Source organism: Macrotis lagotis, chromosome 1 (genome assembly GCF_037893015.1).
Source record: "Macrotis lagotis isolate mMagLag1 chromosome 1, bilby.v1.9.chrom.fasta, whole genome shotgun sequence".
Taxonomy (NCBI): Eukaryota; Metazoa; Chordata; class Mammalia; order Peramelemorphia; family Peramelidae; genus Macrotis; species Macrotis lagotis.
This window is the reverse complement of record NC_133658.1, coordinates 218,163,826-218,170,401: the sequence shown is the minus strand read 5'-3', so window position 1 is coordinate 218,170,401 and position 6,576 is coordinate 218,163,826. Positions and strand designations below refer to the sequence as shown.

Genomic DNA, 6,576 nt, shown 5'->3' with positions numbered 1-6,576 from the left:
AATGCTTTAAGGATGGCAAAAGTGGAATTCTAAAAAGAATAGAGGATGCTGTGTCTTTTGGTATATAAAGGACAGGCTTAAGAAGGATGAGGAGTGTTCTCTTCTGTCCTTAAGGATATGGATGGGCCCATAATCATGGAAGAGAATTTGGACTTAAGACCAAACTTTTTAACCAAATGAGTAATTAAACTGTGGCACAGATCAACTAGTTCATATTGTGAGATTTCCTTTTACTGAAGCACTTTTTAAAGTAAGGTAGATATCCAACTGGATGGATGGGTTAAGTCATCCTTGTTGATAAGTTTTGGGAAAAAAAAAGTTGATTCTTCTTTCTGCTGGATACCTCTCCCTTCCTCTTTCTCTTTTTCTGCTTCCTCCTCTTCTTCCTCTTCCTCTTCCTCCTCTTCCCCTTGCTCTTCCTCCTCTTCTTCCTCATCTTCTTCTTCCCCCTCCTCCTCCTCTTCTTCCTCTTCATTTTGCTCTACTTTCTCTCTCTTCCTCCTTCTTTTCCTTTTCCTTTTCCTTCTTTTCCTGCTCCTTTTTATCTTCTTCCACCTCCTCTTCTTCATCTTTAGCCTCCTTTTCCTTTTCTGTGTCCTCATTCTTTTGTTCCTCTTCCACATTTTGGATCCCTACAGTGGAAAGAGCACTGGATCTCTGGAGTCTGAAGACTGGGTTTGAATCCTGGCTCTGCCACTTACTAACTCATGTGGTTTTGAGAAAATCACTTAATCTCCCTGGGCCTCAGTTCCCTCATCTGTAAAATCAAGGGGTGGGTGTGTACATGGTGAGACCTCTAAGGTCCCTTACAACTCTCTATGACCCCCTCTGCCACAGTTACACTCCAGATGAGAGGGGTAGACATTTCTGTGGAGATTAATTCCCAAGTTAATCATCACTACCACCCATTGTCCCATCACTTTTCCTAAAAGCCTTACAGACAAACCCCCAGACCCTTCTGCCTTCTGCTTTTCTCCCTAAAGTGGTAAGCAGTCAGGCCCCTAGGCAGATCTAACAACCTTTTCAAACAAGTAGAATAGCTGCAATAATAATGGAATATTAATAATAATAATAATAATAATAATAGAAAGGAATGAGGAGACCCAGCCCCAAATCTATTTTTACCACTGTGTGTGACCCCTGGAAGCAAGTCCCTCTGAGTCTCAGTTTCCTCCTCTGCAAAATGAGGGCATAGCACTAACTTTTGACTCCTTTCCAACTTTTTAATTTTGTAATCCACAATACCCAATGATTGAGATAACCTTCAATTGGCAGGAAGTGATTATAATTTTTGTTTATTTTTATTTTTTTTTTTTTTGGTTCAAAAGGGGGAAAAACCCATTCTCCCCCTTTTTTCTTGAAGAAAAATTCTGAAAGGTATGAACACAGATGACAGAAAATAGACCAAAGCTGTGTTTCTGGTCCCCTAGTCTCCAGATCCTAAAGTCTTGAAATATTCCAGTCAGGTACAGCTGAGTGGAAGGATCTGAGGAAAAAAGAATTTCTCTCCCTCTACTAAGGAAGATTTTTGGACTAAATGATCTCCAAGACCCCTTTTAGCTCTAACATTTTCTGTTCTGTGTTCCAAGGTCCCATCTAGCTCTGATATTCTTTTATGTTTTATGTTTTATGTTCTAAAGACTCCACCAATTCCTTACAGTCTATAAATAAGATGGTTAACCCTTTCCTCTCCAATATTACTTACAATCAACCAATCAAAAAGTATTTATATAAGGGCCTACTGAATCCCACAATACCACTTGTTCCTATACAATGTGAGTTAGGTCACAAAGAGAAAATTAAAAGGATGACTATAGCTTTAAGACTATCTCCTCTAAGAGATGAAAGGCCTGCTGCCTCTAATAAGTAAAGAGTATAGAAACAGTGGGTCTGGTCCATGAGGGCCAAGTTCTCAGAGCTTTTGCAGAGGGTTCTGCCTGATGCCAGTCCAAATGAAGCCCTGGGGACTGCCTCTGAAAATCCATGAAGACATAGGATAGAAAGGTCCAGGTCTCCCATTCAAGTATGTGTGTCTTTTTCCTGCCTGTTTATTGTATAGTAAAGAAAAGACTTTTTGGTTGTTTGAGTGAACCAGACCTGAATCATCACACAAAAAAGGCTTCAAGTATCCCAGTGGAGAAGAAACTCACTATTTCTTTCCTGCTGCCACCACTTAGCATAAGGTTGATTCTCGGAGCTCAGGAAGGCTGGAACAGGGGGCCTGAGGAAGACAGGTGTCCTTCTTCCCATGGGCCTAGCCCATGAACAAACCCCATGTCTAGGGCAGAGCTGCCTCCTGTTTGCATTAGGAGACAGCAACATGTATAGGGAATGATAATGAAACTCTAGACTTAATCTTCATGTTGCATACTAACAAGTTTAGTTCCCTAGAGCTTACTATCTACATTTCCCTCAGGATTCTAGAAGAAACCTAAAGAGGTTATGAAGTTTTCTTTAATCTCTTTCTAATAAATTTTCTTTAAGTTAAAGCCCTCATTTAGAATATTCTATTATATAATTTACTAGTGCCATTTAATAACAATATCATTGATTAATCTCCCTATCAATTTAACTGATTGCTTTCTCAATATTAACCAGTTGATATCAATTAGTTTATGCAAAGGGTGTATTTCCTGAAAAGGTATATAGATTAAAAAGTACAAAAAAAGTTCCTCTGAACCAGGGTACAACTCTCTCCTCTACATTTTTGGTCCTGGGGAAAGTGGCTCAAACTTAAAATAGGATCTAAAAACATTTTTCCCACCACTGAGTTCAATTCCAGGTGCTTTGTAACTGATGGACAGGTTGGTCCTTTGCTTGCATGGAATTTCTCAGCTGCAGGGTTAATCTACTGCTGGGCTTTGTCAGGCAAATGGCTCCTCATGCCTGGCTCTTTCAAAGCACAACCAGACTTGGTTTTGCCCTTTCAAGATCTCATAAGACTGTATCAAAGGAAAGACACCAAAACAATAGATGTCCCTTAACAGACACAGGTTTACCTATGAGGCCATGCGCTCAGGATGTGACTAGTGGGAGGGAAAGACATCTTAGCAGTTCACCAGTCCTCTAGGACTCAAGATTCATCTCTAACCTTACTGTAATCTAATGACCTTTGGGAAGGAAAGAGAGCAAGTTTCTCAATTGAAGTCTTTTGTGTCTGTTCTTATTTCTGCCTCAGTAGCCAACTAAAAAAACTTTTCTTCACCATAGAGTACAAGTTAACAGGAAAACATTGTAGAATACTTGCACATAACCTCTAGCAGAAAGCCAGGCCCTTCCATATCAGCCGGATTTCAGAAAACAGGTTCCCCAAAGCTCTCCATGGGCAAGCAGTAGGTAGAAACCCCTGCCTGAGCATACTCTGAGAATTGGGCCCTCATTGATGGAGGAATACTCCTGCCCCACAAGGGCTGTTTGACAGAAGATGAAAATGACTGTGAGTGGTGTTATATGAAATGCTAAGAGATCTCCAGGTAAAAAAAGAGCACTATACCCAAGGACTCAGAACCTAAGGCCAGATCCTGTCTTTTAGCCTCAACTTCCTTCATAGCCTTGTTGCCATTTAGAAATGGGAAGCATTGTGAGGTAAGAGCTTACTGATTGTCACTGTTCATAATTCTAGACCCCACCCCTTCATTCAATTCAATTCAACATTTTATTAAGTGTCTTCCATGTACAAGGCACTGTGTTAGGCACTAAGATTACAAAAACAAAAATAAAAGAGTCCCTGCCCTACAGAAGTTTATATTTTAATTTCATAGGAACTAGAAATAGAAATACTTTAGGATCCATCTAATCCAGGGGTGAGGAACCTTTTTTCTGCCAAGGGCCATCTGGATGGCCAGGAACATCATACCTGCATTATATATTTTGTCAGAGATTTAAATCATCCCTAAAAAGTTACTAGATTTATTGAATTTTGAGTTCCACCAATAATTGCCCTAGCAATGCCAGACCAATACAGACAGGGGATTGAGGGTTCCCCATCCCTGAGGAAACAGGTTCACTGAGTATAGTGACTTACCTTTTATCAAACAACTATTACATGGCCAACTTGAGATTCAAAAACTCTAGCCTTCTGCCTAAAAATCCATCACTCTCCAATATATCAGGCCACTAAGGTCCCCCATCTTCACTGAATCAAATGAGTATCTTTTTTACAACTTGAGTCTTAGAGAGTTATCTGGGTACACTGAGAAATAAGATGACTTGTCCAGGGTCACATAGTCAGCAGGTTAGGGTAGGTCTTCTGGACCTGAGGCCAGTCCTCTATCCATTATGCCAAGCTGCCTTCTCATGCCTTGCACATAATAGAGCACTTAAATTAATAGAGCACTTGATTAAATTAAACTGATTCCCCTAAAAATGCTATCCAATTTAAGCAGTATTTGTTAAGCTACTTGGAAGATAAAGGTCCTAGACTAAGGCTATCAAGAATACAGAGATAACTTAAGAACTGGTCCCATACCTATAGTTTATTGTGGAGATGGGAATTTTTTGCCTGACATTCAAGGCCTTCCATAGTTTGGTTAGTCACCCCACTTTAGATTTATTTCAGATTATTTCCCTCTATAATCTCTATGGACAAATTGAGAATACATTCTTCCCTTCCTCCCCGCAGAACACATTATGCTTTCCTTCCTCCCACCTCTGCCATCACCCTCTGTCTATAATATCCTCCATATAATTATCTTGATCAACTGAATTCCTACCCATCCCTTCAAACCCTTCCTCCTCGGACCTCACAAAATACTTTGTTTTGTAACCCTCTGATCCATTTTTCCCGCATAATGGTAGCAGCAAAGATCTCATCTGTCATTAGTGGACATGCTTCCATCTCCATTTCAATTTCTCCATAAATTCTGGGATACTTAGATGCTGACTTGATGGTATCAGCCAAGCTGTGCGAACTCTGATAGGAAAAAAAGCATCTTTGGTCATCAGCAGAGGTGGGATGAATCTTACAGAAGAAACAAGAAGCAGTTGCAGGTTCAAGATCAGAAGCTAGAGCCAGGGAGAAAATGGATGCAGAGTCAAGAAGGCTTCCTTCAGTCTCATCTAAACTCATGGAAGAATAGATAGAGCAAAACTGAAGTGGAAGGAAAAGCCTTCAGCTTCAAAATTGTGCTGTGATGGTCAGCATCAGTCTCCAGTGTGTTTTCTGGCTGTTGTTCTGAGAAACCCAAAGGGAAGGTAAATACTTGTTGCTTAAATTCTAAGGTCTTAGCATCTTCTTGAGAATGAACTTTTGATGTGTCTCTTCTCCTGTTGTGATGGAAATAGGGGCAGGGAGGACAGAGAGAGAGTGGACTCCCAGCCTTAACTCCCTAGATGTTGGAGAGGTGGTAATTTAGGGAAATGGATGGGATGGATACTTGGCTGCCTGGTTTTAACCCTGGCCTTTGTTTTAAGTCAACATACTTTACTTACTATGATGTCACATGCTGAAATTTGGTCTTGTGGAGACCAAATGGAGACTCATTTTTTTTTTAGTAGATTGTCTCAAGAAGGTTCCAGTACCTTAAATGTAGCATTAGGATACAATACACATAATGACATAAGTAATGTAAATGTATATTGTAAATGTAATAATCTTATTTAATTTGGTTGGTGTCTTAACATCCTTCCCTGTCCCTCCTTGACTGGATTAGAAGTTCCATGAGGACAAGATTTAGACATAAAGGGTGACACTATAGATATATGAATAGACCAAGAGATACTCTATCAGATCTATGGAAAAAGAATAAATTTATGACCAAAAAAGAATTAGAGTACATTATAAACTGCAAAATGAATGATTTTGACTATATTAAATTACAAAGTTTTTGCACTAATAAAATCAATGCTGCCAAAATTAGAAGGAAAGCAGAAAGCTGGAAAACTATCTTCACAACTAGGAAACTAGGAGTTCCAATAAAGGTCTTGTTTCTAAAATATATAGAGAATTGAATTAAATTTATAAGGTTACAAGTTATTCCCTAAATGATAAATGGTCAAAGATGAAGAAATTAAAGCTATATATAATCATATGAAAAAATGCTCCAAATCATTATTGACTAGAGAAATGCAAATTAAAACAACAATGATGTATCACCTCACACCTATAAGATTGACCAAGAAGAGAAAAAGGGAAAATGATCAATGTTGGAGAGGTTGTGGAGGATTGGGACACTGATGCGGTACTAGTGGAGTTGTGAACGGATCCAGCCATTTTGGGGAGCAATATGGAACTCTGCCCAAAGAGCAATAAAACTGTTCATAACCTTTGACCCAGTAATTCCAATTCTAGGTCTATGTTCAGAAGAAATTATAAAAATGAGAAAAGTCCTGTATGTTTCAAAATATTTATAGTAGCACTTTTTGTAGTGGCAAAGAACTGGAAATTGAGGGGATGCCCATCAAATGGGGAATGGCTAAACAAGTTATGGTACAGAATACTATGGAATATTATTGTTCTGTAAGAAACCCTAAATGGTTGGACTCTAGGAAAGTGTGGAATGACTTACAAGATTTAATGCTGAGTGAAGGGAGCAGAACCAACAGAACGATGTATACGTTAACAGCAATACTGTGAAA

General features: G+C 39.2%; 1 long non-coding RNA gene across 1 annotated transcript; it reads right to left on the bottom strand.

The window, feature by feature from the left end:
• Nucleotides 1–201: 201 nt before the first annotated feature.
• LOC141504564 (uncharacterized) lies at nucleotides 202–5,379 on the bottom strand. The gene is made up of 2 exons (XR_012473412.1): nucleotides 4,742–5,379; nucleotides 202–632 (listed from the first exon to the last, which is right to left on the bottom strand). It is a non-coding gene; the product is annotated as an uncharacterized LOC141504564 (long non-coding RNA).
• Nucleotides 5,380–6,576: the final 1,197 nt, after the last annotated feature.